The sequence below is a fragment of the Erpetoichthys calabaricus genome, chromosome 3 (assembly GCF_900747795.2).
Source record: "Erpetoichthys calabaricus chromosome 3, fErpCal1.3, whole genome shotgun sequence".
Classification (NCBI taxonomy): domain Eukaryota; kingdom Metazoa; phylum Chordata; class Cladistia; order Polypteriformes; family Polypteridae; genus Erpetoichthys; species Erpetoichthys calabaricus.
In genome coordinates, this window is record NC_041396.2 from 90,864,560 (window position 1) to 90,891,308 (window position 26,749).

General features: G+C 37.1%; 1 protein-coding gene across 1 annotated transcript in view; it reads left to right on the plus strand.

Annotated features, from left to right (window-relative positions):
- The first annotated feature begins 343 nt into the window (after positions 1-343).
- Positions 344-26,749, plus strand: part of slc6a17 (solute carrier family 6 member 17) — a 168,141-nt gene continuing 141,735 nt past the window's right edge. Inside the window, exon 1 of the mRNA XM_028797113.2 lies at positions 344-1,082. The gene's annotated coding sequence lies outside the window, so the exon portion shown is untranslated. The remainder of the gene's footprint in view (positions 1,083-26,749) is intronic.

Genomic DNA, 26,749 nt, shown 5'->3' on the forward strand with positions numbered 1-26,749 from the left:
TATCTATCTATCTATCTATCTATCTATCTATCTATCTATCTATCTATCTATCTATCTATCTATCTATCTATCACGAATAGAAAATATTATTTTCAAGTGATCGCAAGTTTAAAAGCCGACCTCTAGCATTTAAAAAGAAAAGCCCTGTGCAGGAAGCACTGGACGGTGGGTGTTATCTTCAATTAATAACAGGCCAGCCTGTGTCCAGTGTGTCTTAAGGTTGTTATGAATGAAAATCCGTGATGTATTGCTTGAGATTTTATTCCTGCCACCCCATAATCCATTTTCACGATCAGTATTTTTTCTTGCTTAGCTCTAAGCTTCGTCACTTGTACAGCGATTATCCAAGACGTATATTTGGATATATTCGTGATTTGTTGGACAGACAGGGACAGTAAACTCCTAATAGACCATCACGTATATGCTCTGGTTACGGTCATAGCTCATTTAATCCTGCTATCAATCTGTTTCCCACCCTCGCTTCCTTTAATCTTAGCCCCCACTCTTAAAAACCCCCTACAGAGTAGTAGAGGGAACAATATAAGCAATATTCACTGACGTTCGTCTTCGTGAGTGAGTCAACCTTGCGTCATTTGAGCGTTGTGCTTGGTCTTGTCCCCCCACTCGTTTTTGAATGAAAAAAGAAAAAAATATAAAAAAATCTCTTTCTTTAAATCCACTGGAAAATCCCCCGGCATCGGTGACGCACTGTGATCAAAATATAAGAATATAACTGTTCTAAGAGAAAAAGAAGGTCATCGTGATCCATACAGGTGTACTTTACCTCGTCTGCTTTTAAAAGCAACTTGTGCTATTATTAGCAATTAATAATTAGGCGGCGTGACCAGGCAGGCTTGTGCGTCAGAGAGGTTCGCTCCACGCAGAGCATGTCAATTTTCAGTCTAAGCTGCATGTGATTTTCATGTCCTGTTTTAGGATCTTAAATTGCAAGCGTGATGCCCGTGCAGTGTTAGAGCTTTGCTGCTGATTGCATTTTACCGAGCGTTTTTATTTGCACATTCACTTCTGGCCATATCGTTACAACGGAATTTAAAGAGAGGTCTGTCTCTTCTGCATATCAGGTAAGTTAGACATTATGATTCCTTCAATGCTTTCGCTATAGAGGTAATGGCGATAGAGAGAGATGCACGTTTTCATTTAATAATTACCGATCGTACGTCATAAATTAACCAGTTGAGACTGAGATGTATGAATCGATCTATCGCTCTATCTGATCACTTTAAGGTCACATTGCCGCTCGTTTCTCACAAGGTAATAAAAATAACAGAATTACACGGACTGCACAGATAAACCATCAATGATTATGTTTATGTAAAAATCCGAAGAGTTAAACGCTGTGCACCGAGGGTCAAAGTCAAAGAGACCGTTTTGAGTAGCATTGTGGCCGCATGATTTGCATTGAGCTTATTCTACACAGACACCCCGCTTTACTTTACAGGAAGCAATCAATTAGCAAAGGTATTGCTGTTGCTAGGAAACACGCTTTCTGAGGCAAATATTGTTATAGTAAAAGAGTTCGGTTATACGGTAAGTGATCAATGAAAGAACAGCACACATGTGTGCATGTTGGCGCGAACAGACAGGGAGAAAGAAGCACCTTTATTTAGATCATCCATATTTGTGTTTAAATCGCTATCTGTTGCAGCGCTTTTAGATTAAACGGATACGCAGCGCCTGCCTCTTACAGACACTTAGCGAAGGCGGCCACTCCGTCTCTATTTTGTCTGACTTTAACGCTGCATTTATTTTAGACACATTGTGTCGGTAATGTGTCAATCTTATTTCGAAATACCTGATATTTCAAACTGTCTTTTCTAATGTGTCATTTTAAAATTTTACATTTGTGTTTTGACTTTCAGATTAGGTTGGATGAGATGTACATTTTGCTTGGCTGCTCTTCTGTTTTGTTTGCTTTCTTCCCCTGCATGTGAATTATTTAAATGTGGAAAGACGGCTAGGCTTGACCTTGAGTGTTGCTTCTTTCTTCTTTGCTATGCTTTTTTTTTTACAAAGACGGGTTTACTGCTAAAATGTCTGTAGCCCTGAACATTTCAATGATTAAACAGAAGCAGGGTAAACTCTTTAAAAAGAAGCTTTTGAGACGCGTGATCGCACGCAAAGTATGAAGATTGTGCCAGTGGCTTAGACAAATATGGTGTCTGTTTAATCATATCAGAAAAATGCACTTAAGACTGTAACACCTTGATGCTTTCTTGCAGAACAGATTTAAAGGTTATTTATTTTTCGGATTTAACTTTTGATGTAGGCTGCTACTTGTAATTGTTGAAGTATATGATAAATTGTCTAGACAATACTGCACAAAAATACTGAGAGATTGAAAATATAGAGAGAGAACACATCATGTATGGTGGGGTAGTGACAGGCTTCATACAATCATGATCTTTGAATTTATTTAATCTTTTATTATTTGTTCAGTTGCAAATAAAGTGCATCACAATTGCCATACAGTAAGAACCTAATCTTGTGGTAATGTGAGAGGTGAATTTAATTAGGACCATCTTCTCAGGCAGCAACAAATAGCATTATCATCATAAGTCAATTAACATTGCATTGAAGGGGACTTCAGCACTAAACCCTTTGGCCCACCTACCATTTAACCCAAAAGTGATGTGCCTTTTTTTTAAGATAAATGTCTTACATAAAACCTGGTAAAATTCAGTTCTTACATTTGAGTAATCAACATTTTCCCAGTTGTAAATGGCTTGTTGTCACGTCTGGATAAACCAGTAGTCCTTTAATGTATTTGTTTTTGATGTTATAACTTAAATTGGTGACTATATAAATAATTTGGATAATCCTACTGATATTTTAATTATAATTTTGGTTTAAAAGTGGTTTGCTTTAAACTGCCTGGTAGCCTGGTTTAGACTGAGATATCCACCCAATTAGGTGGAGGTGGAAGGGTGTCAGAATGATTTACAGAGACAACTGGCTGATGCAATGTATTAATGAAGAGATAGATTGTCATTTTTGATTACCCTTGTCTTTATTTCATTAGATTTAGATTGGATTTCAGATATGGTCATGAATAGGCATTGATGAATTCATTTTGGGATTTCTTAATTTGCTCCTTGTTGTGTTCTACCTGTTTAACACTTTCCTGACAGTCAGCATTTGGCTGTTCTTCTGTAGTCATCACTCTCCTTCTCGTATTGATACATCCATTTTCTAAACATTTGAGGCAATGGTGTAATAGGAGGACGTAGCAGAAATGTGTAGTCTATATAGTCACTATATAATAGAAGGCAGTGTGGTGCAGTGGTTAAGGCTTTTGACTTCAGACCCTGCGGTTGTAGGTTCAAATCCCAATACTGACACCATGAGACCATGGGAAAGTCCCTTTACCTGACTGTCCTCTAATTGGAAAAGCAATAAGAAATGTAACCAATTGTATCTCAGATGTTGATTTTAGTAAGTCATCTTGGATAAAGATGTCAGCCAAATAAGAAATAATATGAAAGAAGAACTGAAACACATCTACAATGGAGCAACTTGGTGTGGCCAAAGATGGCTTTTTACAGAATATCTTTGTCATCTTTGGTTATAATTCTAAGGTTCAAAATTGGCACAGCACTTTTATTTTAAAGTCACATCCATCTGAAAAAAAATAATTTTTACCATTTTAGAAAGGTATCATGACTTAACACCATCTGTGTCCATACATGATGCAGAGAAGCAGGTCAAAACCTTCATTTCATCCTGTTTTAATTGTCGTAATTCTCAGTTTACTAGTCTCCCCCTAAACACCATTCAGAAGTTATACTTGCTGCTACACATGTCCTTACAAAAACACCTAAATGTCCTGATAACACTCAGATTTTATCATCCTTACACCGGCTGCCTGTACCAGAAACAATCCACTTCTTCTTCTTCTTCTTTACATGAATTCTTTGACCCTTATCTCCATCCAGGACCTGCTCACTACATAATTTTAGATACTCATTGATTTCCGCAGGCCTGGATCATCTACCACATTGGATTACTCCAGAGCCAAAGCTAAATGTTATGGACACTCATGTCTTCTCCTTCTTTGGTCCACACGTGTAGAATGCATTCTGCAGCACTGGCTGCTTTCAAAGAATTTTAAAGACTCATCTTTATTGCTGTGCATTTGGAAGTTCATAATAACTGGTCCTTTAATGTCTTTTTTCACAGCTCTTGCTATTTTATTGAGTTGTATGCATTGTCATTTTCATTTATGGAGCTTTTTATTGTGAAGTACCTTGAGATGACTATATTGTTTAAGTGTGCTATGTAAATATATTATTATTAAATCTGAGGATAAAGCTTGGTGTGCTGTATGAGGGATTGAACAAAAAAGCAGATTTGCACTCCAAAGGGAATGCCCACCGTGTCAACAAATTTTATTTTAACCACAGCTCATGGTGATTTTAGGCCAAGAATGGCACTTACAGGCTATTAGACCAAGATATGTTGGTTCACAAGGAGTGTAAGAGCAGTTCAATAACTGTAGCAGTGTGGTGCTGAGAAGCTCCCCACCGGAATATTATCTTTTGACCTTTTTACTGTGACATTCAAAAGTCAGCCCCCTTCATCTTAACTTAGAGATGTGGCATCTCCTGGCTCTAACTTACTGTTTTCAATATGTCTCCTTGCCTGCTTGCTTTATTGTGCCTTTACTTACAGGAATTTCTTTTTGTATGTCTGAATTACAGGTCAGTTTATATAATAGATCAAGTTCACAGAATATATTTATTGTAAATAAATTAATTCACTTCCCAGCTTCACTGTGAGCTTCACAGAGGTGCAATACAGTATGTGTGTATATATGTATGTGTATGTATATATATGTATATATAGCGCTGACGTATATATATATATATGAGACTGTGGAAGATGGTGGGTTTGCTTCCTGGTTCCTCCCTGTGTGGATAGCGCTTTGAGTACTGAGAAGAGCGCTATATAAATGTAATGAATTATTATTATTATTATTATTATTACTTGTCACTTTATTCCCATTGTATGCATTTTAAATTCACACTTGTTTAAATACACATGAAGGCACCATATAGTACTGACTGATGATGAAAGTGTTTACTGAAGCAACTGAATGGTGGCAGCATCTGGTTAATGGTCATATTTAGGACAGGTGAGACCCCATCAGATAAATTGTATGATTACTGAGGCAATGACTCAACAGGCAGGATTAAAGGTATTTATTGCTGTCCTACTTTTTGATTTTATTGAAACATCACCTCTTTAATCCATCACAGCTCTGACTTGTTCAGGGATGAAATATGTGATTTTCTTTGCTAGTCTCCAGTGCCGGCAGCAGCAGCAGCGATAACCATCTGACACCTGCAGTGGGCTATTTTAGGCGCTGATTTTTCATAATATGCGAGGCAATGAAAAAATCATACAAAAATATTACAGCCATCGAGGCCATGCACCATTTTGAATGGACAAAGGGGTGATACATAGTTAGTCCTGGGGCTGCCTATTCTACATTTGAATCTTATACCCTTTCACTTTACGTATGGAGTTTACATGTTTTCTTCCAGTCTGGGTGGCCTTTACAATGGATTCTCTGTGTTTTTTCCCTTCCTCCCACCTCCCAAATTAGCCCTGTGTCAGTTTGAGGATGGGTACTTAGTAGACATCCATGGCTGACTCCAGTCTTTTACACACAAAGCTGCCAGGATAGGTGCCAGCTAATCTCACCCTTGAATTGGAGTGAGACAATTTGAGATGGTTATGTTACCAGTTGCAATGCCCTTGTTTACTACCACTGTACCAGTCCTCAGTTCACTTTAATAAGTGGCATCCAGATTGTTCAGAAGGAGTGAGTGTGAAATGAGCTGAGCTAAAGGGACGCACCCTGAATACAATTTGATAAATGCTAGCAGCTCCCTAGCTAACCACTCTATTTCTCTTTGTAATTATATTTTAAGTTGAATAACTAAAATAGTGTCCCCAATCTTTTATTTCCTTAATTATTCAACCATATTTCTTATGACTCCAAATATGGCTGGAGAACAAAGTTAAGAGATATTGTCCCAAATGTCCTTTAAGAACCAAAGCTGATTTACACTTAGAATTGAATGTGATAGCAATAATTAATTAGCATAAGGATATATACAATATTATAACAACATTTTTACATAACATTTGTATTTTGCCTTTATTTAATTATGTTATACCCTAGTTCACCCAAAAAAATTACTACAGGTTACATACATTTTAAGGGAAGTGTTTATATCATCAGGTAGCTGTGTTTCTAAAATTCTGCAGCCTCAAATTAATTCATACAACAGCTCAGGCAACAGTGTGACACATGTTCAAAGAATTCCTCAGTGCAAGTATCTTCATTTTAAAAGTCTTAGTAAAATTCAAAGCAAAAATAGTTCACACAGACTTAAAAAGGAAAATGAGATATTAAAAAGAAATGAAAAGATACTGGATAAGATGTTTAAGGCCTAGGTATCTTGTTAAATTTCTCTTAAGTTTCTACCTGCACTGAAAGGACTTAAGTCAGGGCATACCCTCATATAATCATATTGTCCGAAAACTGTATGCCATCATTCTGTTTGTCAGCTAATCTAAGAGTCCAGGCTATGTACCTAACTGGCTAATTAACACTCTGCTATTACAGATACAACTTAGAAACTTCTATTATGTGTTAGCTTACAGGGGGTAAAAGGTTATGCTATTATCTAAGTAGCTTTGTGAAAGTTGAATTCTACTCAAATCAAACAAACACTTGCATGAATTATAACATTAACTTTCTAAGAATGACTCTTAGAAATCTACTATGTGCCTCTGTGGATGTGATTTTAGTTTTACTGATCATTGCAACAACAAGAACAATCTCCATCCATTTCAAGGTTGTGGGGGTCAGAGTCTAACCTGGGCACAGGACTTGGGCCCACCCTGTAGAGCAGCACCAGTTCAGTCCATTTGAACATGCTAGTGTATGGGTTGTGGGAGAAAATTCCACACAGACTCTTACTTGAATTCAGGGCACTAGAGCTGTGAGGTAGCAGTGCTGAACACTAGAACACAAGTCCTGTCACCTGTCTGCTCCATCGATACGTGTAGCTGTACACTTAGAAACCCACTGGGGACCATTGTCAGCCAAGTTAAAGAAATGAATACTTGCACATTTGTATGTTTTTCTTTTTGTGTTGTAAATATTCATGTTTATAATTATTTCTCATTATATTTAAAATAACTTACTAAATATGCTAAACCATTGTGGCCCTACGTTATGATTGTAAATACTATGACTGAGACTATTGATGCTCAACTCCCTCATTTAATGAACATTTTCCTGTGTGTCCATTTGCACTATGCAGGAAGGAGGTGTTAAGATTGTAAAGGTGACAGAAGTCCCAGAACATCACAGTAGCTCTCAGTTATCCGCCATGTACTATTTACTCTTATGCTCCTAAATCCTCTAAAGGTGCAAATGTTAACATCCATCCATCCATCCATTTTCCAACCCGCTGAATCCGAACACAGGGTCACAGGGGTCTGCCGGAGCCAATCCCAGCCAACACAGGGCACAAGGCAGGGAACCAATCCTGGGCAGGGTGCCAACCCACCGCAGGACACACACAAACACACCCACACACCAAGCACACACTAGGGCCAATTTAGAATCGCCAATCCACCTAACCTGCATGTCTTTGGACTGTGGGAGGAAACCGACGCAGACACGGGGAGAACATGCAAACTCCACGCAGGGCGGACCCGGGAAGCGAACCCGGGTCCCCAGATCTCCCAACTGCGAGGCAGCAGCGCTACCCACTGCGCCACCGTGCCGCCCAAATGTTAACATGTCCCTCAGTTTTTGTAATTGAGGGTGCGTCTATCTATTTTCATTTTTAAATTAATAATTTTGTTAACACCAATAGTTCATTAAAACTGAGTTAGTCAAATAAAAAAGAATCTTCTGAATATTAATTTGTTGGACATTTATAAACCAATCGTGTTATAGAAAGGTTGAGTTCAGATCGGTTCAGCTCTCTTTATTCTACAACCCATACACTCAGTAAACCTTCTTAGTAGACCTTCCTCTCTGATTTTTATGTCAACAACTTCTTGGCTAAAAATGTAATGCAATATCTGATAGTAAGCCTCCAGGATGATGGTTCATTCTCTGGCACTGAATCACAGTGTGACCTCAAGCAAGTTGCTGAAGTAGCAACTTACTCTCACTGTAAAAACACAGAAATGCATAAAATGCCACTATACAACATTACATTTATACTTTTTAAGGAACATGGCTTTGAAATGGACAAAACTTTACATTCACTCTCCACTCACTCTGTGACTCCATTTTAGACAAAAGTCACACTGTTTGATACTATTTGTGAAAAGAATCCTAGGAAAATGTCCATTATAGATTGATGTATATAAAATAACAAAATAAATAGTCGAGGCATTGGTCAAAGGTGTCCATGTTAGTCTGTATCATTAGCTCACTGTGTGACTCTGGTCAGGTTGTTTAACCTGAAAGGACTTCAGTTATAGAAATATGGTTCCTGCAATGCATGTTGGGTAGTTCTTAACAGTAGAAGAGCTCTATATAAATAAAAGGCCATCTTTGGTAGACTGTGTGGCTAAGGCATTGAATAAGGCTTCCACTTCAGTCTCCGCTGCCAAATCATTAAGTGACCTCATAAAAGCTGTCTAACTTGCCAGGTCCCCTTATGAGAAGATATGGAAATATTTATGCTGGACAGAACTATTTCTGCACCGCATCTTGTAAATATTTTATTATAGAGTGAAGAGTGCCATATAATTTGTTTCATTTTTATGTGTAGTTTGGCCTAATAGCTAAGGAATCTTTCTTGGTCTTTGCCATTGACTGTTTGTGTGACCCAGACCACCAACAGCAATGCTGGACGGTGGGGGGTCTTGTGGGTCTTAAGCCACTTATAGAGACGCCAAAGCCACTGAATATACCCCCCATCACCTCCAGACAAAAGCACTATGTAGTCTAATATTATTAGGCCATATATTTTGTTGTTGCTAGGTTAGTTAATTAGATAGATAGATAGATAGATAGATAGATAGATAGATAGATAGATAGATAGATAGATAGATAGATAGATAGATAGATAGATAGATAGATAGATAGATAGATAGATAGATAGATAGATAGTGCAACTGGGTGGAGAGCAAAAGCTTCTTTGAAATGTTGGGGTACCAACAGGCCTTTCTGTTTAAATGGTACAAAGTAATAAACAAAAACTGTACTCAATGGCACTATTAACAGAACACTAAATTGGCCAGTTCAACAAAAAATGACCCTCTTATGGAGGGTCAGGTTTCTTGAAGGAGCTTGCCAATTTTAGGTCCAAAAAAATATAGAAATATTTTAACAGACAAATGTTATGATTAATATGTTCAGGTGAGGAAGACAGAAGTTTTGAGATAAGTTAGGTATACTCAAAGATCATGGTACCATAGAATGGCCACCTGTCTTCAGGGTTTTTCCTTTGATATTCCAGTTATTCTTCCACCTACCCAATGGTGTGTGTGTTATGCTATTTGGTGAATTCAGACTGGCCATGTTGTGAGTGAATCTGCGTGTGTTTGTGTGCCTTGCAATGCATTGTCACCTTCTGTTCTTCTTCAGTCTAGTGCTGCTGAGATAGACCCTGAACACCCTTCTCTGACACTGATGAATTAAGCAGGTTTGAAAAGTATGTGTGTATTTTATGTAGTACCTTATATACTACATCTTCATAGGAAATACCAACCCAGGATGCTTTGCAAATATACTGCAATACGGTTGTTTCCATATTTCTACATTAAGAGTATTAGTAAGGTCACACAATGAATTGGGGTGGGATTTGAATTGGCAGTCTGGTGGTTTATGACCCAGTCCAATAACTTGACCAGTGGGCCTTGGAACTTGCATACAGCATGCACATGCAAATAAGATAAAAAGTAAAAAGAAAATTCCAAGGTGCCCAGAATACCTCAGCTTTTTTAACATAAGCAATTTTTATTTTATTATTATATTATATATATATATTATATTATATTACTGTATATATATTATCATCTGACGTCCAGCAATACAAATGGAGTGAAATTCATGAGCCACAAATGAGCACAGCTTCACACTGTTTAGCTCATAAGTGGTCCTGCATTTAGTCTTAATGGTCTAAAGTGCCAGGCAGAGCTACCAAGTCATGAATACCACTTCATTGTCTTTCTCTGGGCTACATACACTGGTCCCATCACTGTAGGCAGTGTCTTAAAGGCTAAATCACTGAAATTTTAAAAACATTCTCGCTGGTTCAATTGTCACCTATCATGTAATGTGTAACCCTGAGGGAGTCACCTAACCTGCCAGTACATCAGCTCTAAAAATAAATGTGAGGTGCAGTATGCTTGATAAGAATATATAATGATAAAGCATAGTGTGTTATATAAATTAAATGCTTTATTAAAATGTACAAGACTGGATGCAATATGAACCACTAGCATTACTAGCTGTATATATATCAAATCCTCATGCAGTCTTATTACACTATTTCAGTCTTTTTTACTCACCTTTAGAGTATAGCAATCAGAGCCACCAAGCTCAAGGGCGTCAAATTGATTTTATTTTTAGTGTTAAAAAGCTTTTTATCAAGCATGAATTCCATATGGACCGTGCTTCCTTGCCTGATGTACTCTGGATGTTACCAAAATGAAGGCTTATTGGTGATACAGGGAGAGGTCAGTTATTTAGCTGCCTCAATAGCCTGGGGAGTTAGGAGAGCTGGGGTGAACCGTGATTACTATTTAACCTTAACCTTACCTGGAAGGGCTACCTTACATAAATCCAAAACAAGTGTAATGCCGATAAGTGTAATCTAGATAGCTGTGTAGCTCCTATGGCTGTTGATAGAAACACTAAAGTTAAATATAATGTGGGTGAACAGCCAATGGCTGTGTAACTCCTGTGGCTGTGGATGGCTACAGATATTGGAATCCACAATAAATGTAATGTACGTAAACAGCCGCTAAATGACTGAATGCCTTCTAAGGTTTTGGGTAGAAGAACCTACAATAAGTGTGACACGTGGCATGTTGATCAGCACATGCAAGTAAGAATTTCACACTGCACTGTATATGTGAAAAAAATAACCCTATAAACCTATAAACCACAATTTCTATTACAAAATGTGTTTTCATTTACATTTCTACAGTACACATTATTACATTTTGTGCCAATATACTTTCCAGCCAATTAATTTGTATGGAAACGTTATTTCTCTATTACTAAATGATTGTTTGTTTATATTTCTTTTTAATTTAATTGGATAATGGCAAGGCAGATAAAACTGGCTTAGGCTACATCTACACTGCTACATTTTCATTTAAAAACAGAAGCATTAGTTTTAATTTTCACCTTTTGTCTTCACTACCCCAGCAGTCTTAACCTCTGAAAATGGAGACTTTTGAAAAGGCTCTTGGTAAGCGTATATTTATGAAAATGCCATCCAGGTGCTGCAGTGTAGACAGGTAAAAACAAAGACTTACAAAAATGCAGACTCCAATCGCTTTGATTTATTTGTGCTTACTGTGTATTTCTTCTCTGATTGGATCCTGCTCATTACAATGTCTCATTTCCTGATGGGTCTCCCTTTATGGAAGAAAATCATATTCGAATAAAGCAGACATAGAAGAGTGGCTTTCCAAGGAGCTTGTTGTGTTGCTTACCTGCATACATCTAAATTGTGTTTTGTACAGTTTAATGCTGCATAAATGTGTAAACAGCAAATAATCTACTGATCACAACAGTTTTACGATAAATCCCATGGCTGCTTGTGTCCATCCCTTCAGGGATTTTTTTTCCACTGATGTGCGCATGGCCAGTGTTGGCAAATGTCTACATCATATATGCAGTCGTTTTAGTGTTCATAAACAATCTGCAAATCCTAGTGTGGACAGTGTTGTTAGTTTGAAAATCCCATTTTTAAATCAAAATGTAGTATGCACCTAACCATAGGCCGCAAATGTGTAAAGTAAGAGAAGGAAAGTGAAGTTTACTAGCATTGTGCTTACTTCTCTATACTTAACTAAATCTGTTAACCTCTATTTAAAATATGACATTGTACGAGGGGGGACCCAAAAATAACTGGAATTTTGTTGTTGTTAGGTTGGTACTTGTAGTACGTGGTTGGGCTGCTAGGGTGATCTAGTTACACTCCTCACAAGTCAGTCTGCCAAGTGCCATCAGTCTGGAAGGTTGTGCTTGTGTTCAGTGAATTTGTTTTTAAAAGTAGGTTGCGCAACAGTGTGAGAAGGAAACGCCCTGATTTGTGGGAGTCGGGCGATTGGTTCTTTCATCATGACAACGCTCCATCTCACACTGCTCTCAGCATTCGCCAATTTTTGGCAAGAAACGGTATGACAACCCTGAACCACCCACCCTACTCACCGGATTTAGCTCCGTGTGATTTCTTTTTGTTCCCTCGGATGAAAAAAGACTTGAAAGGAAGGCGTTTTGCTGACGTCGAAGAGGTAAAACTAAAAACGACCAGAGCATTAATGGGCATTACTTCAGACGAATTTAAAAAATGTTTCGAACAATGGAACAAATGGTTAGATAAGTGTATTTCCGCCAATGGAGAGTACTTTGAAGGAGACTAATTGTAGTTTGTACAGAAAATTAAATTAAACATGTTTTAAAAATATTTATCTATTTTTGGGTCCCCCCTTGTATATGTTATTTTTACTTTATGACTGATACCAATGTAAAGTTTAACCATTTAGTATGTATAGAAGCATTAAAAAGTTAGCTATATTTCTATTATAAATAAGCCTCCTGTTTTTGGGATTATCGTTCCTTATTCCACCCCAAATCCCACTTCCAATAGTTTCAAGTATCTTTTTAAATTATCAATTAACAGAATCAAATTAAGTAAAGTAAATTATGGAATACCCAAAGTGATGGAGAATGGAAATAGGTAATCAAAAGTAAAAGAGATAGATGGAAATATCTGATAGAGAATAAAATATAGGATTTTAAACCAATCAAATTTAAAAATGTATGATTTATTATTAGAAACACATTAAAAATGCATTAAATCTGCTATAAATAGCAATGCATTTAGGTCTAACAGATCATTTGTAATAGTCAGCTTTTCTCAATGTTAATCTTTTTGTTGTTAATTAGAAAATAATCACTATGCTGTATTTACGATAGGGCTGAAGGTGTGCAGATGAGTGTTTTTGCACCAGGTGCTGCCAACACTGAGGCCAGTCTTGTCCTCAGGCATTCAAGCAACTTGAGTGTGCATTCACTAGGCCTGGAGCCATTTAGGGATGTGGATTCAGTGTGAACGGTTAAGAATGACTGCTGCTTTTGTGTTGCTTCTTTTAAGGGAGGGAATGCCACTCTCTTTTATTGTGTGGTAAAGATGCAGGTTATGTTTCTTTGGTCCATATGAGTGCTATTGATGAAGTCTTGATACAGAGTCCACTGGGGAAACCACTGGTACATGAATCTTAAATGATGGCGGTTCTTCAGGATGTAGTTTCAGTCTTATTTGCCAAGATTTGATGCACATTCAGTCACAATGCCTTGCGCTGGATGTTTCATTTTCCAGGATTATATTCTGCTGCAGTCAGACTGGTTCATCTCCCTATGGAAGCGCTTTGTCTTTTATTAGGTGTCAAATCAGTCCTATGAATTTATGTGAGAGCAGTTTCAGAGGTGTTGCACTTTTGGTCAATTGGACATAGTGCCACAGCAGAAAGGGGGATTTCAGCAATACTTTAGTGTCATTCCCCATTAATGTCATTGCTTATGTTTACTTAGCTCTCTGTCTTTAGCCTTACTAATTTGAGAAGAAAAGCTAACTGCTGCACTGATTTGTAATTAAGCTTGTCTCCAAGAAGTATGTGTCAGTGCTATATGTTTTCTTTAATCATTGACATTAGTACTAAAAGAATGCTTTAAATGTCTTATTTATCAGCCATTTTTAATAGATGGAACTGTTTGGCTTGAAATTCTACAAATCCAATTTTAGATTTCTTAGTGGATGGAAGATCTTCATACAATTCCTTGCTGTTTCACGACTTTGAATAGTTTTTCATACTCCATGTCTCTTCCTAATTTGCTTTGCGAAAGGTTCTATATAAAATGCTGATTACTTGGCTGTCCAGAAGATGTCTTTGTGAAAATATTAATGATCCTGCCTCTTTAACTGTAGAATTTCTTATAACTACTTCTGTTACCTTCATCTTGATTGAATTAGGTAAAAAGTGGAATTATAGACTGATTTTTCTTCAGAAGGTAGGAGCAGGACAGTGACTCGTTGGTTAGTTAGCACTACTACAGTATGGCCCCAACAATCTCCATATATATTTCTTGACCAAAATGTTCAATTAAGTTAACTTTCATCTGTAAACTGGCCTAGTAAATGTGACTATGGATATTGGCGTGTGTACCTGAAAGCTGTAAAGTTTGGTTTCCTGTCTTCCACTTAATGCTGTCAGGATAGGCTCTGCTCAAGCATGACCACATAATAAAGAAAAGGGATCCCATAAATGTATGACAATGTTACAATTAGCTGCTTAGATGGTTTGGTTTAGTGGTTAAAGCGTTGGATTTTAAACCAGTTCAATTCCTGCTTCAGCCTCCCTGTGTGACACTGAGGACATAACTGCTTTGGCTTCAAATGTAAAACAATGATGTATGTAAACAATTATACTATATCCTAAAGTTATAAATCATCTTGAGTAGACTTGGAATTATATTAAAGTCAATTTTCTAGTCCTGCTTTTTACATGACCCAGTCTTGGTGTCCACTGTGCCACTGTGGTTCCTGCAGTAGCACTTAAACAGAAGCTACCACACTGTGAGCCTAGTTTTGTTTTGGTCACTGGATCCACCTTTTTTCCCTCAGTATTTACTTCCAATTTATGCAAGATAAACAGTCAGCAAAGATTTGTTCTGCAACCTGCCGAGCTGACAGTTTTTTCTTTCCTTGCTGCTGAAAGACAGATAAAGTGGCAATTCGGAATGAAACACATAAACAGAACTCTGGAAATGTGCTGAAATGTAGAACACAGTGTTATTCGAGTGAGCGGCCGTGTCATTTGATTTGCATTCATTTATGATTCTTAAAAGACATTTGGAATTAAAAGCTAACTCAGGGGTAACCTGGACCTAGAAAACTGTAGATCAGTAGGTTATAACATGCTTACTTGTTCAACTTTTTAATATTATTATTTAAAGACATATCACTTAATTATAATCAATTATGTGATTATCCCAGGTAGGAGGAAGACCAAAAGATATAAGAGCAGCTTTGAAAAGGAAGAAGTAGACTGAAACTTGACATTTGTTGCGCCACTAGAGGGCACACTTCTCAGACATTTTAACTTCATGGGGAAGGCTCATGAAGATTGCTTAGATGAGGGCAACCTTCAGAGGGTGGCATATAGTGGGACATCCTTTATAGAACAACTGAATGACTCATATAAGGAGAGCCTGATCCCCAGTTGTCCCCCTACAATGTTCTCATTTAACTGCATGATTTAACTGTGATTAGGCAATGAGTGACTGGTCCTCCTATAGGTGGAACAATGGCTTTGAGATAAGGGGTATGAGGTTGAAGATAAGAATATGAAATCTGTTCTCATCGATATTAGCAATTGTCTCGATTTGTTTGGAATAAAATGGTAATGACTTTATGTTGAAAGTGCTTGTATTCTGGTAATAATTGAGAAAAGCCTTTATCCATCCATCCATTTTCAGGATTTCCTGTTTTGGGTTCACTACAGTCAGAGACAGCTTTAGGCAAAAGGTTAGCACCAACTCACGGCCTTACATCTGAGATGTGGGAGTAAAACTGGATATTGGGGAAATGACCTACAGAGACATGAAGAGAACATGTCAACTCCAGTAGGCTGAAATTTTAGCATAAAGTTTTAGTGACTGTGGCATTGCAGTTTTATCTTGTTACCAGTTTTGGGTGCAAACTCCAGACACTGCCTAATTTCATGTTGTCTGAATAAAGCTATGAGATCTTTCATGAGATAGTCATGAATGAGCCATAATGGCATCCTCTCCAGATATCAGAAGAAAGGTTTACAGACACACCAGAAGAGTGTTTCCTTTCCATTTTGGTGTGCTAGGAGCTCATGAATTCAGAGATGGGTCTTCCAATGAGCCTTGAGCCGTGCTTGGGAGTTTTATATATAATTTGTAGAACAGCATGCGGTACGGAAGAAAGGCCTACTGTGATTCCCTAAAGTCTGGAGGTGAGATAAAGTGGGATATGTTACTATCAAGTTAAGAAGACAATTCTTCTGTTAGAGAAGCACATAGCATTATTTTGTGGTTTATGTGCAGTACCAGGCTTTGTGCACTCTTTTTGCATCTGTTGAAAATAAAAGGACATTTTTAATATGTATCATAGACCTGAGCAGGATAATTGGTGGACAAGTCATCATGTAATGTTCTTATTTGGCTGACGACTTCATCCAAGGCGATGTACGACATTTGAGATCCAGTTGGTTATGTTTCTTTTAGCTTTCCAGCTGGAGCACAGGCAGGTTAAGTGACTTGCTCATGGTCACACAGTTTTAGTAGCAGGTTTTGAACCTCGGGGTATGAAGTCCAAAGCCTTAAACACTCTACCATACTGCCTTCATGTTCATGTTTTCAACCATAACTGTTACCTCAACCCTACAAAAATGACAATTATAACAATTTTCTTTTAATGTTAACTCCGTTTCATCCAGTTTACAGTCACAGAGACCAGTTTTGAAAATATATTTTATTCTGTTATAGTGCTAGGGGAAACTGGGCATATCCCAGTAGGAAAGCCGCCACCTCCAGACTCACTGATACAGGGGACAGTTTAGAGTCACCAATTATCTTATTATGCAGTATGTCTTTGTGATGTGGGATGAAAACCAGAGCAAACAGAGAAAATCCCACATGGTCATGAGGTGATCATTAAAACACCACACAGGCTGCAATCAGGGCAGGAAGCTGGAGCCAAGAGTCAGCAATGCTAATCAGTGCACCACCATATATATATAATATAGACATAGACATAGACAAAGCAACCAGAATTCAAGACACATTAAATAAGACATGTCTTTTTGCCTTTGATAACACATTGCAACCCACATCCTGCCAATAACTTCTGAAATGAATTGTAAATGAAAAGCTAGAAAAGTATCCAAGTAAATGCTCTCAGTCCTAAGGTTCTTCGTTGGAGTATTTTGTCCTTGCAATAAAACACAGATTTTCTCTTGATGGTCACTCCCAATGCAGCACGCCTTGAATTCACATGGTGTGTCCCTTTCTCTTTATTGAATTGTTTAAGCTCAGTTAGGCTGGGACGGGACCATCGCTGGGTTTGGCTTGTAATACCAGTCCAGTTATGCTCAGCTGGACTTAGGTTAATTGATAGGACATGAACTGTTTTTTGTTTCGCTTCAGCTGTATGGTGAGGATTGTTGTCATGTTGCATATTCAAAGTCCTTCTCAGCTTCATCTTTTTTTATGAAAGCAGCAGGATTTCTTTAAGAAGCGGTTTATATTTGTAAACTTGATTATGATGCCACTATTTTGCACTGCTTAGTCTCCTCATATTATCCCATACAGTAACACAAAGCATGGCTTTGTGCTTTACAACTGATGCTTTCATGCTTCCCAGAATCCTGAATTGGATTAAGAAAGCTTGATAATTCATAGGTCTGCAGAATTAAACTAAATTGTTTTAATTGTGAATTGCTTCTTTTATTTGCATTCATGAACACAATAAAAATATAATTACAAAGTTTCTATCATGTCACATTTAAGTACAAAATTGTAAAGAAACTTATTTAAAATTAAACAATCTATTCACACTTACAATATCATTGTAAATCAATTAAACATTAAAATATTTAGTCAATCTAATATTTTAAAAAATACTTTATATGTTGTGAAAACAAACTTTCCAGTTTTTGTCACTTCAGTTGTTTTGATCCCACTGTTTATATACTTTTTATGCTGCGTACCTGCATCATCCAGCAGTAGTCCACCACCACTTTGACATCTCAGCATCAACGTTCTTGTTACCTTCTTTCCTTGTCAATGATATCCTGCTGGAAGCTTTCACCCTCCTCTTCACTCCAGGATTCCCAATGTCAAAAAACTCATGTTGCAACCCAATTCCTTAAACTTAACTAATACATTTTTCACAATTTCCTTATAATTCATACCTTTATTGTTACGTAGAAACTTATAAATTACTTCTTTGAATGATACCTAAGCCTCTCGTTCCAGATTATACATTGCAGCATCAAATTCTGTATTAGAGATCAGCTTTCTAATGTCAGCTCTGGCAAAAATTCCCTCTTTCAACTTAGCCTCAGACAACTTGGAAACTTTTAGCACAAAAACATAAAACAGGCTCCATCTCTTGAGAGGGCTTTGACAAACTGCCTCATTAAACCGAGCTTCATATGAAGCAGAGGTAGCAGTACTTTATCTGGACCAACAAATCTAATGTTTTTGTCACCAGGCTGTAGCTTTTTTCTAGCGGGCCATTCCTTTTGATCCCAGTGTCAATTCTTGACTGCCTAACTTATAGTGAAAACATTTGTACTGTTGACCCAGTAATATACACAGAACTTTTAGGTTCCCACATATAAACAATGTTTATTTTACTTAATAACCTTTAAAAAAATAACTTTTCGATTTAAACATAGATTTTAATATGAGAAAATATTACATTCAAACAAATTATCATAAAATAAAATGTTGATATCTATTATGGTGCAAAACAATAAAAAAAAAACTATAATTGTCAGCTAAAAAATGTTTTGACATGGAGAAAATGTTTTGGTTTTTTTTAACTCGGTGCCCAGAAATGTATAAAAATCATGTGAAATTATCCAGACAATTTGTTCAGTGTATACCTGTGTAATGTATGCACGTGAGAAAATCAAAATGTGATTAGGTTAGTTTAGAATTTTAGATTTAGAATATTTTAGGGCACTATCTGACATGCACGTAAGTATGTCAATAACCTAAAATGGAGAAAATGTCCATATTTTATAATGTATTACAGTATCAGTACAGCATAGCATATTACAAGATATCAAAATATATTTTAAGAGTTATTTTCAAGTAATATATTTATGACTACTGTGTCATATAATTCTATAACGCTGGCATTCAGGTACAGTAAATGATAAAATAATCAGAGCTACTCCTGGAATGTTTGACCTTCTCTGAGAAAAATGATTTCTCTTCTAGGTCCTAACTGATTCTTTCTATAGCTCTAGGGGGAACAGTCTAGTCTCCAGTGAGGCCTCTAACATCTCGCTCATTTCATATACCTTCCAATTTTATTAGCACCTGTGCACTCGGGCCAAATACTGAGTGTGGTTCTTCTGACACTTTATGGACAGATGTGTCACTGGAGGTCTCCTTTCTTAGGCTTATACAGATTGGGCTTTTAAACCACATTTAATGGTGAACATTAAGCAATAAAAACTGCACGATATGTCATGGTGGACCTGATTGCTATAAATACAGATATACTGACCTTTCAGACATGTACATAAGAATCCTAACTATGGCATTGTGCTTGTACTGCCAATATTTAGAAAGAAGGACCAAGAGAAAAGAGAAAAACAAAGTCTAAGAACATACGGAACTAATCACAAGGAATAGACCAAAGTCACTGTCGATAAATCATTAACTGTTGTAATTTGGCATAAAATCCCTGACAAAATTCCCTAAATACCATAAAATGTATCTTGTGAATCATCAAACCTACCCTACGTCCACGCTACTACGTTTTCATTTAAAAATGAAAAATCCATACAAGCGTTTTCACATTATTTACCCATCCTCACTAAAATGACAGAAAACACATATGATGTAGCCATTTACCTACACTAAGCATGGACATTTCGGCAGACCAGTCCTTGAAGGGATAGTGTAGTGAAAAATTCAGCTCCCTGTGAAAATCAGATTCCCTTGTGCTTTATGGGTTTTCAAAACTATCGGTGTATTCACAGCTTAGAAAAAGAAAGAAATTCTTTAAGGAGTTGCAGCGAACTGATCCCGTGTCACATAGCCAGTTATGGCTGAAAGTAAGAGCACTCAGAACTGCTGACGGCAGTCTTGTCATTAAATGAAAACACCACAAATGTTAAAGTGAAACTTAAAAAAAAAAAGAAAAGTAATCAACTTTATGTTCATTCGCAAGAGGATTGAATATAAGCAGTAACAGTGCATCTTGCACCAAACAACATTTGTAAAAATAACTCAGTAGAGAAAATGAATAATTAAAAATGTGTGTGCCTGTCTATATCTTCACTTAACTGCATTATGCTTTCATGTCTCAGTTCTGTATTCTTGTTAGCTTGGCAGCATTCTACACCTGCCTAATTCGTCAAAGGCCTTGCTGTTAATTCTGCTATGCAAAGCTCCTCCTTACTGAATGAAAACAAGTTTAAATAATAAGCATTGATAAGAGGCTGTCAACAAAGTTATTCACAATCTGGTTTTCATGGGGCTCTGAATTTTTCACTACAAAGGTAACACCACCAACCATGGGATTTACTGCAAAACTATAGCAACTAGTAAATTATTTGCCTTTGGCACATGTATGCAGCGTTCAAACTGTACAAAATGCAATTTAGATGCGTACAGGTAAGCAACACAACAAGTGCCATTGAAAGCAACTCTTCTTTGCCCACTGTATTAGAGTATGGTTTTCTTCCATGGAGATTGACCAATCCGTGAATGAGAAGCTGCAATCAACAGGATTCAATCAGGGAACGGCCACATAATAAGCATGAACATATTAAAGCACGATTAGAGTCTGCATTTTTGACCTGTCCACATTTCAAATCTGTGTTTTCAGAAGCCTCTATTTTTGGGAGTTGAAAACGCTGGGGTACTGTAGACAAAAAGCAAAAATGGAGACTAACGTGTGCATTTTTAAATGAAAATGTAGTGTTGAGGTTGAGGGATTGCATGGCACAGTCACTAAATAAAATGGTGATTCATCGAAAAAGACAAAATTACAATAAAAATCAAGACAACTCAAAATTATTTTATATTAAAGGAATAAGTACATAAACAAGTTCCCTATAGTAAAAAACTTAAAATTACTAACAGTGCTGTTCCATGGGATTCTTTCAGTTGTTTTTTATTTTGAAGTGTAAAACACCATTAAATATAAATGAACGACATGATTTCCTTTGTACTGCATTTCTTTGTCTTGATATTTCTGTCATGGGTACTGGAGGTCTGAATTAGTGGGAAATCTTAAAGAACATGTGACCCCTGGTAGGTCCAAATAGTGGCCATATTTCTATAACCCTTTTCACTAATTATAAAATACAACTTAAAGAGATTCTATATTAGAAGATGAACACAGACGGGCAGTCTGATAATCTTCTCAGCTCTTGGGCGACAAGAATTTATTTATTGAACAAATAATCAACAATGAAAGCCCAAACACCAGATGCTTGTGCGTTAAAAACAAAGCTTGACTCAGAAGTCACTTGATTTTGGCCAGGTTCTTTTCAAAACTGGTGGGCAGAAATTGCAGACAGTAATAGTGGCCAAAATGTTTCTTTTTAGTGTTCTGACTCATGGAAGTTGAGTCAACATGGCAGTTTCTATTTGGGGAGCAATATGTGCCAAGCCATCACTGTAGTATTTGCCTTCATTTTTGTCAAAGTGCCTGAAAAACCATGTGGTGTGATTATTAATAGGTGCTTTCAGCCTACTTAATCTCTTTATGTAGTGACCTCAGTGTTGGATAGCCTATCCTACTGACTACTGTATGTTGAGTGCAAGACACACTCTTGGTGCTACCCCATTGTCAGTCACATTCTTAAAAACACCTCAGCTCAATCACACTGGACCACTTAAGAAATACCAATCAGTCTTCTACAATTGTCTTTGGGAAGTGGGAGAAAACAGAGTTAACTGCAGAAAGCCCAGGTGAATAAGAAAAGAGCCTGCAAACCACACACAATCTTTGACTTGAACATTGATCCTCTGAGCTGTACAGTACCTGTGGAATCCCCTTTCTTTAATCTAACTAATACTCAGTCATCTCCCAACCTGCTATATCCTAACACAGGATCACGGGGGTCTGCCAGAGCCAATCCCAGTCAGCACAGGGAGCAAGGCAGGAACAAATCCCGGGCAGGGTTCCAGCCCACCACAGGGCACACACACACACACCCACACATCAAGCACACACTAGGGACAATTTAGGATCGCCAATGCACCTAACCTGCATGTCTTTGGACTGTGGGAGGAAACCGGAGCACCCGGAGGAAACCCACGCAGACACTGGGACAACATACAAACTCCACGCAGGGAGAACTCGGGAAGCGAACCCAGGTCTCCTTACTGCGAGGCAGCAGTGCTACCACTGCACCACCGTGCCGCCCGTAACTAATACTGTACCTTACAATTTATTGCTAATACTTTACATTAGATACTGCCTGTAAAGCAGTGTTTCTCAACCTTTAAGTATCTGCGAGCCAAGTTTTCATAACAGTTTTAATCGCGCCCCCCTAACGTTTTTTTGAAACCCTAATAAAATTTATTCCTATATTTTTTGCTGCCGATACACCACTACAAGTTTAAAATTTTCCTACAAATAGCAAAATTACGCCACATATGGCAACATTTGCGCCCCTTTTTTGTTACTTCTGGGGCACGGCCCACAGTTTGAGAACCACTGCTGTAAAGCATTTGTTAGTCACATACTGTTATGTATCAAGACGTTAACAAAGGTTTTTTTAGTCCTAATAATATTTACAAAACATGAGTAAAGTGGTTATTAATCTCCATGCAGTGTGGCATACTAAGGTTTGTGACACCCAGACAAAATTATTTTGTGAGTATGAGAGCGTCATTTGGTTGTATAAAGCATTAATTAAGGACTTAACAAGCCATTTACTGAAGAATTCAGCATTGACAGACATATTATTACCCACTTAAGCCATCAAAGTGAAGTTATTTTAATGTGTCACATAGCACAGACGTTAAGATCAAAATTCTTAATAACCAAAACAAAAACTCTAATTAAAATGCAAAGTCAACAATCCTTTCAAGATCCAACAACAATCCAAACAAGATGCAACACTACAACAATTTGTGTTTAAGTAAGTTATCTTGTACTGGACAATCGAGTCTGTCCCTTTGCTTTAATGCAAAGTCTGACCACCGGTTTATTCATACTCTCATATTTTATACTAGTAATGTAAAGACATCATGCATCAAATCATCATTCTCTCACAGAGTAGCAGTGGGTATCTTTGCTATCAACAGCATGGAAGTGACCATGAAAATAACACAGAAAATGGAGATGCCCATTAAGAATACACAAAATGGCAGTGCAATGACATCACATAAATAACGATAACAAGTAAAGTAACAATAATGTAACATTTAAAAGTAAAGAAAATGATTCAAGACAAAAACCTGGGAATCTATGACATATTAAAGTCATTGTTAATCTTTTAAGCATCACCCTACTAAGAACAAGGTGGTCAGATGAATGCAAAATAAAGCAAATAAGGCAAATGTTGCTCTTGATTTTAATGTAGCATGTTTCAGTTGGGTAGTGTTAAGGGTTGGTATGGTGGAGGGCAGATGCTAAGCATGGGGTTTTACCTTATTGTAGTTCCCTTCAGAATAGCTCGTGTTCTGCCTTTAAAGTGTTGGTATGTATTTCAATACAAATTTGATCACAAAAAAAATTCTTTTTTTTTTCTTTTCTAGATATCTTATATCTAGCTAAAGTAATTTATCACTGTCTGCTGAAATGCTTTATACTCACCTCTTACTGTGTCTTTCTTCATATTTCTGGCTGCCTTATCTTCCTGTAAATGACCCCTTGAAAGTCCTGAATGATTTTAAAGAATTGCCCTCGAATGGTTTCATAGGATTCAGGAGTCATTCTGCATGTAAGGAGCCAAACTCAGCTCTTTTTCTGAGATTTCTGCTCTTCACCATTCCCAGTGCCTCCATTTTGTGTCTGTATTTGTTGCCTTGTGGAGTTTTGACTGATTGTATGTCATTCCTCCATTTTATTTTCCTTAAGCCAATATGCTTAGGGAATTAGTTTCCTTTGCAGCAACCACTCTGTAGAGTATACCTCTTACTCACACCTGCCTGCCTAGTGGAAATTTGTTCCAGAAAGTGTTATTGCTTGGTTTTTTTTCTAGAATTATCTAGGCGCATACAAAGTCTATAAAGAGATAAAAAAAAATCCATTATGTATGTATATTGTCATTATAGGAACAAAACATTAGCCAGCCTGGTACAGGGTGCTACCGGGAAAATTTACACTCACCAGTCAAACTCAGATTCATGTAATATAAATCTCTTTAAAGGGTTTTCATGTAACAAGGAATTAACTTAATATATTATTAATATGATATACAATGATTGTCTTATTCCTTTTACTCAATGACATACACAAGTGATGTTTCTGCATTAAGAGACAGTGGAACATGGCCTCACCAGATGCTCACCAGATGTTTCTGTTGTTGTTTTTTTTTTTGCATACAGGGGTTGAGACAACCTGTCCTTAAAACATAAACCCCTTTTCAAATGCAAAGATTCTTTTCTGTAGACTGCCTGTTATTTGTCACATTTCTGTCACTACTTTTGTTTGCCTATTCACATACTTTTCAACCCTTGAAGACATATAGTGCACTATAGAGCTGACAAGTGAACCTGCAACTACTGTATTTACCACTACATTTTGTCAGTAGCTCCTTCTGATTTCACCCAGTTATGACTGTTACTGTAACCTTCTGTTTGACCTAGGTGAGAAAGGAACTAGGTTCCCAGCCCCCAGTGGTAGAATAGAGCAAATATGCAAGCAGGGAAGCATTTTAATAAGTTTTAATCTTTAGGCATTATTCAAGCAACTAGGGCCATAAATGAAAGCAAATAGAATGTGTCACTTCACATCATACAAAAATGACAGTTGTACGGTTTTGTGAGCAGAGGACATATGAGCAACACCTCTAATATGTCAATATGTGTACTAGTGTCCAGTCTGCATAGTAGCTCGAAGTCTTGACAGTTACTCAAAGTATTTTTCAGTCTGGCTTTCCCCTCCTTCTGATCTCCTCACCTTATACAACTATACCTAGATATAATTCTGTCCCTAAGGTAACTTTGTCTTTTATTGGGGCTCATAAATAAAATCCCATCTTTGAAATCAGCTACTTTCAGAGCTCATAAACTAACTTATGCGTCTGATATCTGAAGAAGAAGACTACAGCAAGGAATGCTTCTTTAACTTAGAAACTTTTGAAAGGGACTGGAAGAGAAAAAATAGCCAGAGGAGCACAAAGTTTGTTAACCAGAAGGCAATCCTATCTATCGTCAAAAAGGCAAAGCTGAAATTGTAGTCAAATGTCAGAAAGAAAGACGTCTTTTTAAAGAAAAACAAATCAAAGAAATGATTGACAAAGAGTTCAAAGGTTCTCATCCAATCTCATATAGGTAAGAAGTAAGAAGAGTGATCTTTAAATAGTTGCACCAATGACATTGTTGTTGCAATGTCCCAGACAATTATGGGAAACATTGCACAGGTTACAAATGACACAAAATCTACATTGGCCTAGAAGACCATGATCACTTTAGAAAAGTGGACAAAAAAAATAATGAACAATTAAATCACAATGCAATTCAGGGAAGAACCAACAAAGTTGCACATGTGTTCTTTCCACTTTGTGGATAAGAAGCAAGCAAATCATAACACCTTCCCAGAAAAATAGAAAGCTGTTGATGTTCAGTTGTTTGCTGACCATGTGCTATTCAGCAAACACCTGGCCACAACTGTTTTGCTTTTGTTTGGAAAGTTCATTTTGTTAATAAAATATTTAAACATTAAGGAACATTGGTTTAGTTAGTGTGGGCCAGGATTTTTGGTTTAATTGTGTTCTTCCTTTCTTTGGTGGTTTTGTGAATTTGAGAAGCCTAATCTCTTTTTGTAAGGCCTATGCTGGCCAGAAGCCTGCTTCTAAAGTTTGGTGGGGAAATCATTTTGATTTTTAGGCCTCATATTAAGTCTGAGGATAGATTTTGGAAGATTAATTCTTAATTCTGCAAGCTGGCAAAATCATAACATATATTGGCCATACTGTCATTATGAGGCAAGAGCCAAGCAATATAAATGTAAAAATGCAAAATGGGCAGAACAAAACATAAAGGGAAAATAATACAAAAAAATCAAAATACAAAACAGGCCATATAAAGCTAAATATGACAAAATATCAAGAATAAAAAAAATAAAAATATAAACTAACCTACAAAAACTAAAAGTTTTAATAAGAAAGGGGAAAAAGGGGAGCAAACAAATGACTCAGAGCCCCAATGCTCTGCTTTGGCTCTGCTAAACCCTGAAACAGGTCAGCCTCAAATGGTGTTCAGATATATGGTAAGCAGAAAACTAAAACAATAAGATTAAAAGGCAAAAAATTAAATCACAAAATAATTAAGAAAAATGAGAACACTGTATTGCCATGGAGGAAAAAATATATAAAATGCCACACAGAAGAGCTAGCAGTTCAGCTGGGTTGTAGCTTAGACAAAGCTACTCTGCTTTTTTAAACTTACATTGCTACAGAAAGAAGCTGTCAAAAAGGGTTCATGAGACATATTTTAATCTTTACTGTAGCTAAGATCATAACCAGAAAATAAAGAGAATCAGGCCCCAGC